The following is a 12,702-nucleotide window of genomic DNA, read 5'->3' as shown; positions in this document are numbered from 1 at the left end:
GTGAAGTCGCTCAGTCATGTCCGACTCTTTGCGACCCCATGGACTGCAGCCTACCAGGCTCCTCCGTCCGTGGGATTTTCCAGGCACGAGTACTGGAGTGGGGTCCATTGCCTTCTCCATGCAAGCTACCCTTGTAAATTTCACATTGCAGTGGCAGTGGCAATGACAGACAGTAAATAAACAAATAATCTTAAATTGTGATCCATGCTAAATACAATACCATAATGTGATCAGAATGGATGGACACAGGTATGGTTAGAAAAGAATTTTCCAAAAAAGTTGAAATTTGAACTGAGGCCTAAATGATGAGAAGGGGTCAGCCATGAAAAAATATGGCTGAAGAGCATTTCAGGCTGAGGGAAGAGTAAGTACAAAGTCTCTGAGGAGGCAATGACCTGCATTTGAAGATGAGTATGTCACTTGTTGGTGCTCAGTAGAAGGGAAACAGGAAAGCTGGGGAGCAGGCAGAGACCCTATCATGCAGGACTTCATAGGCTGTGAGAATACTCAATTTTATTTTCAATGAGATGGACATCCAAAAGACTCCATCATAGGTCATTAAATTTGTAACTAGCCAAACCATAGCAACAATCTCTTTAACATATGCTCTGATTTCCACTCCACTGCCTTAATTCAAACCATCATTATATCCTGCCTAAACTATTGAAATAACCTCTATTGGCCTCCTTGATATCAAGTTATCCCTCAATTAGACTATATTATTGTCAGAGTTTCTTTTTTGATAAAAACAATGCTATCAAGGTATCCACTGCTTACAAATCAGTGAAGTGTCTGCATATTTACCCAGTTCTGCCTTTTTTTCAGCTATTTGCCATGATAGATGCCATTCAAGAGCAAACTGTAGTCCCTTTGGTGTAGAGACACTTTGATGACACCACAATGATCTCAACTAGTGTAATGGAGAGATAATATTTGTTAAGCTTTATATAGTAATGTTAAACACCTTCCCATTTTAGGTAAGTATTTTTAAGGGGATCATAGCCTAGAGTTTAGAATTATCTTTCCTACCAAAGTTAAATTTCCTACCAAAATTCATATAACTGCGTTGGAATTTACAAAAACTGACATAATATGGCTATACCCTAGACATTATAATTCTGTTAGAAATATCTCTTAGCACTGCTCCTGTTTATATATATAATGTACATGGAGCACTACTCATGTCTTCAGTTGATTTTACATAACTCTTCACTTAAAGCACATACACTTTAAACTTACAGTTTGATGCACTTTTACAAATATATACAGTTTCATAACTACCAATCAAGGAATATCAAGAACATTTTCATTACCCCACAAAGTATCTTTGTACCTTTTCCCAGTCAGGTTTTCCCACCTACAACCTCAAGTAACTACTAATCTAATTTTTTCTTTACAGATCACATTTGTTCTTTCTAGAGTTTCATAAAACATGATCATGCATGATCATGTGTATATATGTCATGTACATATATATCCATAAATTATTTACCCAGTATAATGTTTTTGAACTTTATTCACATTGCTGCATGTGTCAATAATTTGTCCTTCATTTCTGAGTAGTAGTTAATTGGTTTAACCAATGAACTTTTGCATGTTTTTAGTTTGGAAAACTCAGCAGTCGCCACAGGACTGGAAAAGGTCCTTTTCATTCAAATCCCAAAGAAAGGAAATGACAAAGAACATTCAAACTACTGCACAATTGCATTCATCTTACACACTAGCAAAGTAATGCTCAAAATTCTCCAAGCTAGGCTTCAACAGTACGTGAACGGAGAACTTCCAGATGTTCAAACTGGATTTAGAAAAGGCAGAGGAACCAAAGATCAAATTGCCAACATCAGCTGGATCATCAAAAAGGCAAGAGAATTCCAGAAAAACATCTACTTCTCCTTCATTGACTATGCTAAAGCCTTTGACTGTGTGGATCACAACAAACTGTGGAAAATTCTGAAAGAGATGGGAATACCAAAACACCTTACCTGTCTCCTGAGAAATCTGTATGCAGGTCAAGAAGAAACATTTAGAACCAGACATGGAACAATGGACTGGTTCCAAATTGGGAGAGGAGTACATCAAGGCTGTTTTTTTTTCCTTTCTTCTGTTAATTCCTTCTTTTGAAAAATATGGTTTTTCTTTTTTGTGTTTCATTTTATCTCTTATTTTAATTGGCTAGGATATACCTCTTTGCTTTTTTTTTTTCAGATGTTGCTCTAGGGTTTATAATATCATCAACTTATAGTAATTTACCTTCAAATAATATTATAGTACTTCTTAAATAATTTAAGAATCAGACATCTGTATTTATCTTTAGTCTCTATCTCAGTTCAGCAGGACCACTGGATTTTGCTTGGCTTCTCCTACATTTGCTGAGGTACAATAAATTCTTCTAGGAAGAAAGTAGAGTTATCTAAATATAGCTTTAAAATCACACCTCACAACATAAAAATAACTCAATCCTCACAATTAGTAATGCTCAATCAAGTGTTCAGTTCAGTCCAGTCGCTCAGTCATGTCCGACTCTGTGACCCCACGGACTGCAGCACACCAGGCCTCCCTGTCCTTCACCAACTCCCAGAGCTTACTCAAACTCATGTCCATTGAGTCAGTGATGCCATCCATCCATCTCATCCTCTGTCATCCCCTTCTCCTCCCGCCATCAATCTTTCCTAGCATCAGGGTCTTTTCCAGTGAGTCAGTTCTTTGCATCAGGTGGCCAAAGTATTGGAGCTTTAGCTTCAGCATTAGTCCTTTCGATGAATATTCAGGACTGATTTCCTTTAGGATTGATGGGTTGGATCTCCTTGCAGTCCAAGGGACTCTCAAGTGTCTTCTCCAACACCACAGTTCAAAAGCATCAATTCTTCAGTGGTCAGCTTTCTTTATAGTCCAATTCTCACATCCATAGTGTGGCCTGGGACTAAAACAAACTGAGAGGTAGGTTATGAGTGATTTCCTGCATACCTGCTGTATCCTACCCTATTTCCTCATATTTAAGGAGGAGATCAGAATACCAGTGAGGAAGGTAATGTTACAGTATGAATAAACATAACTGATTTTTATTTTATTCATAACTCAAATAATTGCAGATCATCAGTGTGTACAAATACTAGTGTTCAGAATCACCACCATTAATTTAAGGGTGAAAATGCAACTCTAAAACTTAGAACACCTGACTCTCAGAATCTGGCTTCCAGCAATGGCAGACTCACATCTCCCTCTGGTTTGTTTTATTCATACCATGTTCCAACCTCAGTGAATTTACATCACTCCCAGAATGCACCATGTCTTTGCTCAACTCAACACCTTTACTCCTGTGGCTTCCTCTCTCCTCTTTGTGAGGTGTCTAATTTTTGTTCTGCAAACCAATCTTTATCCTGCTTTTAAGATCCCAAACTTTGAATTAATAGTTGAACTAATGTTAAAATATTTATTGAGTGCTCTCTGTCAGTTACTTTTAAAACTCTTTACCTGTATTAACTTATTTTTTAAACTTACAGTAACATTATACACTAACTTTAAAGATAAGGAAATTAAGGGTTAAAGAATATAATACTTGCTTAAGCTACAGTAGAAAGGAAACAGGGATATAAATCCAGATCTGTATGAGTCCAGAGTTTGTGCTTTTAGCTAGGAAACTTATCATTCTTAAACTTTGTTATAAGCTAGCATTACCTGTAAACTTTCAAAAATCTCCAAACCAATTAAATCAGAATTTCTGGGAGTGTGACTCAGACATTAGCTTCTGCTAAAATCCTTCAGGTAATACTAATGTGAAGTCAAATTTGAGAATCCATGTACTACCCTTCAATTTTTCTTCAAAGGAATTCGGTATTGGTCAATGAGGACTTTAGAATGTAGCCAAAACTAAGTAGATTAGACTAGAATTTAGCATTTACCAAATGATTACTGCTTACAACATGTAGAAATCAACTGCTCAAAGCAATGTCAAACCCAAGCACCAGGCAACTGTTGAGTGATTGAATATCAAAAGTCTACTATTAAAGCAATAATAAAATATGCCTAGCTTGTTATTGTGGTTGGCTGATTCTGTCTATGTTACTGTTCCCTAGGCATTGCAGGATACTGTAAAGTAAATGAGAGATATTACAAAACTGCTTTGCAACTGTAAGTACAAAGTAGAGTACTGTTAGATTGCTAAGTACAAGCACCAAGCACTACACACTACTAACAACCTTTGAAGGAAAAAGTGAATCTGGGTTCATGCTTGTCAGAGAAATTTCCATTCACCTATCCATAATTTTTTGCCTTTTTATACTGTTCATGGGGTTCTCACGGCAAGAATACTGAAGTGGTTTGCCATTCCCTCCTCTAGTGGACCATGTTTTGTCAGAACTCTCCACTATGACCCGTCCATTTTGGGTGGCCCTGCACGGCATGGCTCATAGCTTCACTGAGTTATGCAAGCCCCTTAGCCAGAACTAGACAGTGATCCAGTTGGATGGCATCCCTGATTCAAAGGACATGAACTTGGGCAAACTCCAGGAGAGAGTGAGGGACAGGGAGGCCTGGCATGCTGCCGTTCATGGGATCACAAAGAGTCGGACACGACTTAGCTACTAAATAATACCAATAATCCATAATTATCAGGGAATATAGAATTTAAATATCGGATAAGAATATGATTCTTTCAAGTCTTGTGTCCTGGCTGCCTCCAAGAACAGCCTGTGCCCAGTGATTCAGTAGAACTTAACATATACACACACCCACCCATCTCCCCCTCATACACACATTGTGTTTCTACTCACTTGCTTAGAACAGAATTCTTCCAGGTCCTAATAGGAAATCAGCTTCAGGATTAGAAATAATGAAATTCGATTAACTCTCTAAATTGATTTGTATGTTTACAAATACTAAGGTGTCTAAACTCTGCCTGTTTATCCCTCGATCAAATTCTGAGATACATAGATTTACTTAGCATCACTAGAATTCAACCAAGATGACAGTTTTTAACATCACGATAACGAGACACTTTTCCTATAGAGAGCAAAACTGCTTTTGAGAAACTTAAGTATTTCTTGATTCTTGTTTTGTTTTACGAAAAAAATACACCAATGTTCAACAGCATGTTATTAATATCCACTTAACATCCCCATTTTCCAGTTGGGGGTTGGATGCATCAGGATAGAGTAGAATATGTTGTGGTAGCAATAATCCCGCAAATAATGGTGGCTTCAGACAGCAATAGTTAACACTTACATACACTACCGACCACTGCAGATTAGCATTCCAGGCTTTAGGTTCATAGTTCACAAGGATTTGAGCTGATGGAAGGATGCTTCACAGGTGCTGGTAACCACACCAAAATTAAAGAGAGAGTTTATTTAACTACCCCCTGAGTCTTTAAGCTTTAACCCAGAAGTAATTTCTGTTTACGCTTCTTTGGACAAAGGGACCAAGAAAATATCAACTTACCATGTGTTTAAGAAGGAAACTAGAAAAATTTGGTAAACAGAACTGATGACTACTAGAAACTGTCCTGATTATCAAACATTTGATTCATAATCATTCTTGCATGCAAAACACATCCACGCCTACCCAGGAGAAACAACTCAAAATTTTCATTTGATTACAGCACCAAACTCAAAGTCCAGGATCTTGGGATAATGCACAGTGGTTTCTTTATCATTCAGCATCACTCTATCCAGGAAAGGAAAAGCAGAGGTCGCACAGGAGTTACTGGTCCATGACAAACCTAAAATCCTAGATCGATATTTTGAGGGTTCCTATCCTGGAGTGAAGAATATTCCTTGATTAGTCCCTGATGACTTCCTTGTGCATGGTTCACTGTGGTCCTTGGATTTGTCTTCTCAGTTCGTTCCTTTTTATTATACTCTTTGGCCACATAAAAGTAAGCATCACAGAGGGGCCTGTTGGGGACTGGGCAGCTTTTTCAACCCACTTCCTGATCTTAGATACAGTTATAACTCTAAGAATCATTTAAATCTTGAGCTTTTCTAGATGTGTGATTTTTTTGGCAGTATCCAATTTTTTAAAAACTAATTAGGCCTCTTACCAACTTTACTCTGATAATTTTCATATGTCAATAATTATACCTACAGTTCTTTTCTAGACAATATTCTAGATTTGATCTATTACTTTATTTTGCCACTTCCAACTCTCTCGTCTTAACTGCTGATATCTTGGGGTATCAGGTTTTTGTGGAAGACACACAACTTCAATTTATCTTCTCTTAGCCCCTTTTGTTCAATTGAAAGTATTTACAGGATATAAGCTTGATCCATCCAGAAACTTTAACAATAGGTGGCCCTTGCAACAATAATAAGAATTTTTTATTCTTATGTTTTACTATTTGGATTGAAAAGCAATCGGGCAAGATCTTGAGTTTTTAGAGTCTTTGTTTTCTTTTTATTCCTGCTTGCAAATATACAAAATTTTTCAGAAAAAAAATTAGAATAACTCAGTCTTTCTTATCATGCTTTGCAAAACACATCCAATAATAGCAAACCCACCCTAGCCAGTCCCACATATTTAGCTTATTTGTTACAGCAGCATCCCAAATTCTAGGTACCAATTCTATGGCAGTCAGGGTAGACAGGTTTATACACCAAACTCAAAAACAACTCCAAGTCTCAGTTGGAATTAGAAGGGAAAAGGGGGGTTAGGGGCAGGGAATAGGGGCTATTTCCTTTTCAAGCTGTATAAGCATTACAGATTGTCAGGGATATCTATTCATTGCTGTCATTCAGGGTCCCAGCCACTACCTCAAAAGTTGCTGATTATCACTCCAGGCTTAAAGAGAGACGTGCTAAATCACATACCACCTCTTAAAGAAATCACCCAGAAGGGCCATGTATCACAGAAGCCAAAGTAAGCCACATGGCCACAGTTAACTCTATGGGAGCTGGAAACATAACCCTACCATATGCCCAGAAGGAAAACTGGATATATTTAATGAACAACTTGGATTATCACAGAGGAAGACTTAGAGGAAAAGATTTAGTGACTTAATTAATAAGTGATAAAACAGCTCAGCAAATCAAAGGAAGAAATTCTCTTCCCACCATCAACTTAAACTCAGAGAATTTCTAGATTATAGACACTAAACAAAACCAATACAATGTAAAGGAACAGTCTTTTGACAGCTTCCACTCAAAAGAGAAATATAAAATCACTGTTATATTTTAACAAAAATAATTTTTTTTCATTCCCATCTCTTCTATTTACCAGAGTAGAGGACTTATTCTGAAAAAATTTCTTAGATAAAATAATTTAGAGCTTAGTTTTTTTTTTTCCCCTTATACTACTTTTGAATGTTCTATCTCGGCAGCCTCTATAATCACCTGAGATAATGTAGACCATACACAAGAAAGAAATCTGAGATGGGCTTAGCACAGAAGAGAAATTAGTGCTTTACTTAGGCATTACATCAGGCAAGTCACTTGCTATTAGGTACTAAGGTTTCCTATTCATAAATGTTTGACACCCACATACACTGCAGGGCTGTTGGAAAGGTTAGTGTGATAATGTTTGAGAAGTGCCTTGAACCGCTAACAATAAGGTGCTAGAGCCAATTTAAGAGATCATCTTTTTGAATAAGACTCAATAAACTCATCTCTTGTTCCTCTACTCAAAACATTAACAGGCTACAAAATGCCACAGTTTAGAAGAATTAGCAGATTATTCTTTATCATACCTCAACTGCATAATCAGTACAATTATGTCCCATTATCCTGCCTTTCCTCAAGCTGTTTAGTACCTAAAAGCTCTTCAAGCCTTACTATTCAAAAGCTGAATATGGGCCATCAATTTCTCCTTCTGTGCTACTTTCAGTTACTACAGCCTGAAGAGATCTTCAAAGAAATAGTTATTCACATGGCACTCACTCCCATCAATAACTCATTACTGCCACATTCTGCAAAGCCAATCGGACTGTGTTTACAAGACTCAAACAAAAGTGGAGCAGAGAAGGGGGGTCATGCCACGAAACTTCATAAGTAGTATCAATGCCCAGCTGACTTGACCTTAACTTTTCAGGTCTCAATTTTATTGCCCATCACTAGCCTCTACTTGGCCCCTTTTTAATGCCCCTTTCCATCTTACTAGCTTTAGTGCCTGTAGTAACTTTCGAATTAAGACTCTCGAATTATTCATCAATCATACTGGAGAAGGCAATGGCACCCCACTCCAGTACTCTTGCCTGGAAAATCCCATGGACAGAGGAGCCTGGTAGGCTGCAGTCCATGGGGTCACTAAGAGTCGGACATGACTGAGCGACTTCACTTTCACTTTTCACTTTCATGCATTGGAGAAGGAAATGGCAACCCACTCCAGTGTTCTTGCCTGGAGAGTCCCAGGGACGGGGGACCCTGGTGGGCTGCCATCTATGGGGTCGCACAGAGTTGGACACGACTGAAGTGACTTAGCAGCGGCAGCAGCATCAGCAGCATCAATCATACACCATTGTATTCACAGACACAATTCTTCTTCTGTTTAAAAAGGATTTTTTTTTCTCAAACTGTTAAAATTAAATTAGGGAAAATTTTATAGTTTTGTACGATTGCTCAAGCACCAAGCCTACCAATATCAAGTATACTGGAAATTCTTAGTACATGATTTGCTTATAAAATATGGTATATGGTTAACCAAAGAGTCATCATTATATTAGTGCATAATACCTACCAATAAGTTAGCAATTTTTAAAGAATGAGAATATGATCAAATGTTTTTCACAACAAAATTAACAATATTTTTTTTGTGGGAAATATACTTCAAGATCATAATGAATCTCAAGCTTATCTTTATAAAACTATCATTACAGCCCAGACAGAAGTGGCAGATACTGTTAGTGGCCCCAATTGATGGATTTCCTGTATCAATACCCACTTGCTCTGCTATTCTGTAGGCTTCTCATATTCTGACACTGGGTTCAGTCAGGTCACTTGATTTGGCCAACTGGACAGGAACAAACTTGACACTAGCAGAGACTTGAAAAAGTACTTGAACGTTTTTGCTTTTTCTCTTGCGCTTCTGCCTTCAGGATGTGAACACTCCTAGGTTAGCCCACTGATAGATGAAACACACAGAGCTGAGTCAACCCAGTGTCCCAGCCAAAGCCTCAGTCATGTCAGAGAATGCAGCTGCCTTGCTGATCTGCTGCTGTCCATAGAGAGCTTTATCCGTCCCAGTTCAGATCAACAGAGCCATCAGTCACATGACCCATGAATAAAAATACATACTGACTAGAGGATGCCACTTGGGTTTGAGGATAACGTGACACAGCGTTTTCATTGCCATACATCACTGATATATGGAGGTATTACTAACTAGAGATTTGAGGTTAATAGAATGCCAGGAAACAGTGTTCACGATGCCCAAAATTAGTCTTGAAATCTGTTAGTACAAAATTCTTTATGGAGCTACATAGTAACATATTATGAAACTTCTGAGGAAAAAAAATATTAATCTAAAATGTTCTTTAAATGTCATTTTACCATATTGAGCAAGCAAACACTGCTTCTGAAAGTCACTCCACTTCTCTCTTTTTTCTACTAAACAGATAGATACATGTGCAAACTTAGGAAGACAGTTTGAAGGAATGAAAGTTTTTAAAAGCTGAGCAGTGAGGGAAGCTATGCCTCTATAACGACTGTACCGCTGCAGAGAACTCACACCCTGGATCTACCAAGAGATGAGAATGTCTGCGAAGGGGACCCCAGAAAACTTCTCTGACAACCTTGCCAAGACTAAAGGATGTGCACACCACCCCATCTTAGAAATGGTCGACTATGTTCTCCCCTACACTGGGGTTCTTTAAACAACAAGATTCCACTCACTGCTCAGAATCTGCTCTTTCAGAAACTCTGAAATGGAGCATCTAATACCAAATCACCAACCTTCCATACCCATCCATGGGGTACCAGATATCATACAAGTTCAGCATGCTGCAAAGCCAAATCAAAGGTTTGAATTTGGCAGCAGGTGACATTTCTTGGACTTTGAACTGTACCTGCCTTTAAACTTGACTTGCTGTCGTGGAAAAGTAGATGTCTCAAATGTCCTCTTAGGAGCTGCAATGAATTGGAGGGCATCCCTTTCTCAGGAGATGAATGAAATGACTGCTCTGTCCTTCTCATCCGCTTGATACTGAAGCTTCCAGTCAAGAACTTCAACATCCTGCCCTGCTCCTCACTGCTTCCATTACCTTAAGTCTCTTCTCCTCTGAACAGTTCCCAGATACAGGCTTACTTATCCCGGCGAAGAACACAATATTTCTGTATTCTATAGTCTGAGGAAGGAAGCCTGGAAATATACAGTTTTTACCACCCAAAAAGGTAAACGCAATACTAGGGGAAAAAAATTAGATCTTCTAACTCTCAATCTAGTACTTTTGCTATAGACACTGGGTATTCACTGCTGAAAAAACAGTGAAACAAACAATGTGCACTTGTCATTCTCAAGTAGGAGGGAAATGTTATTAATACTTTTTAGCCAGAGGTACACACCTGATAAATGCATAATGGTAATGACGCTCCATTTAATCATTTCTACAATCATTTATTTTTTAAGAAAAAAAATACATATTTTATCACGCTGCTTCCTCCTTTCCTGGCCTCTCTCATCTGTCTCCAGCTTCTTCTCCAATAGTGTTAGTGCTGGAAGAGGTTATCTAACGAACATGATCACATGTTGTCCTACACAGTGGTAACAGTGTTTCTCACCCTCTCCCCTGTCCTTGGGATGTAAATCCTGCCCACTGTTCCTACAGTAGGAGCCCTTTCCAGGACGCAGCCTTGAGACAGTAAATTTATGGAAACCATCTGACAGTGTACATAACTTAACCTTGGTAAGGCCTCTGTATCAACTTTTAAGACTCTCGCTGATGGGTATGGAGACCTACTCATCTTGTAGCCACCTTAGACAAGCCTCATATGCAAGTTCTCTGGCTTACTAAGACTGCCACCTACTCAGGTGGAATGGGCCGCCTCTTTTTTCTGTCTTCCCTTATCCACCATCTACGGGGACTGGTTTCAGATTTCACCCAGGGAATTCCCAAAGTTGTGAACTAAAAATCAGGAGTTCCAATTATAATTTAGAACTTTACAAAAGCAAATTGATTACTGAAGAATTTACTCAGATGAATTTACTCCTACCACCTGACCTCAACCCTCGGAAAGAAAGATTCCAAGACTGATGGAGAAACTGTACAAGAAATTTAGTCTAAAGTTTAACTGCCCAAACTTCACTGACTCTGAATATCACAGATGGATTTCAGAAAATGATGTGAATTCTCAAAATACACAAATTTTAAATATACAAATTCACATGTCTTTCTTTTGAGGAAAAGTTAATGTGTATTATAAAGATTAAAAATGAAGAATGATATTTAAATAATGCTGCATGCATGCCCATAATGAATTCATCATATATTTTATAAAGTACCACAATTATACCATTCTTACCCCAAAATTTTTCATAAATGCTCCTCTTAAACTACTTTATTGTGTTTCAGAAAGATCTGCCATATAGCATTCCAACTTTTATCAGTAAAATCCAAGAAAAATCCCCTGTAATGTGCTTATGAATTTTCTTTTCTTTTCCAAGCAGTATTCATAATACTTATAGCAAAAAACATAGGTGTTACTGTTTCAGCCTCTGTGGCTGATTTGATGTTAAGGTACTTTTCAATTTTCAACTATTTTCTGACACAACCCAAGTTTCCCAGCCTCATCAAGGGTTTGCATTCCAAACCACCTTGTTTCAGAACACTCCCAAACCTATCACAATTTCACGAGTGATTTGTCCTACTGATAAGTTCTCCCTGGTTAGAATAATACACAGTGGAGTAATTTGCGAACTAGCTGCTTGGTCTAATTATTTGAAATACATTTTTGCTTAATAGCTATAAAAGCGCTGGAGTCTCTTAAAGGTTTCTATGACTAACATCAATTCAGAAATCATACATTTGTACACTCATCCCCCGCCCCCAGCACAACTGGAACACAGCCCAGTTACTCCTGAAACCAAGCTTTCCAAAGACACAATATACATTTTTGTTTTTCAGAGCATGTTCCCAATTTTCACTTTCAATAGGAATATTTTTAGAGATCATTGAAAGCAAAATGTCTCGAAAATGTCTTCAAAACTTCTCTAAGTTTCTTTCCAAATGTCATGATTTTTGGAAAAGACCACACCAAGTGGTAAAGAGATGGACAAGACTGCAAACACTTCTAAAATCTCTTTGGAGATATTCCATGTACCACATTATATATGAACTGAGAAATGAAACATCTGTGACTAATACAAAATTGAGTCTGTCTTAAATTATAATTAACAGCAATGAGAAAATGTTGCCTGTTCACTTCTTCAGAGAATCAAATCATCTTTTTACCATTAAAAAGCTTGAGTCAATGATCATTATTTGTATAATTGCCCTGCACAGTGTTTTTTCAAATTGCAGCTCAAGACTCACAACAGAATAAGAACAATGAGGACTCATGCCACAATTTAATAAGACCTTCAAAAATTAGTTTTCAGAGGACTTTAAGCTCTCCATAATACTTAATCTGTAAGACCTCTTTTTGGCCTCATATCAAATATTCATACCATCTTTTTCTTTGCACCAGACACTAAGTTGATAGAACTTAAGCTTCTAGCTTTAGAAAATATATAGTACTAATTTTTCTCCTGACAAAATCTCCAGGAGAATGTAACAAAGGA

The sequence above is a fragment of the Giraffa tippelskirchi genome, chromosome 5, assembly GCF_054371585.1.
Source record: "Giraffa tippelskirchi isolate mGirTip1 chromosome 5, T2T-mGirTip1v1.2.pri, whole genome shotgun sequence".
NCBI classification, from domain to species: domain Eukaryota; kingdom Metazoa; phylum Chordata; class Mammalia; order Artiodactyla; family Giraffidae; genus Giraffa; species Giraffa tippelskirchi.
This window is presented reverse-complemented; position numbering follows the sequence as displayed.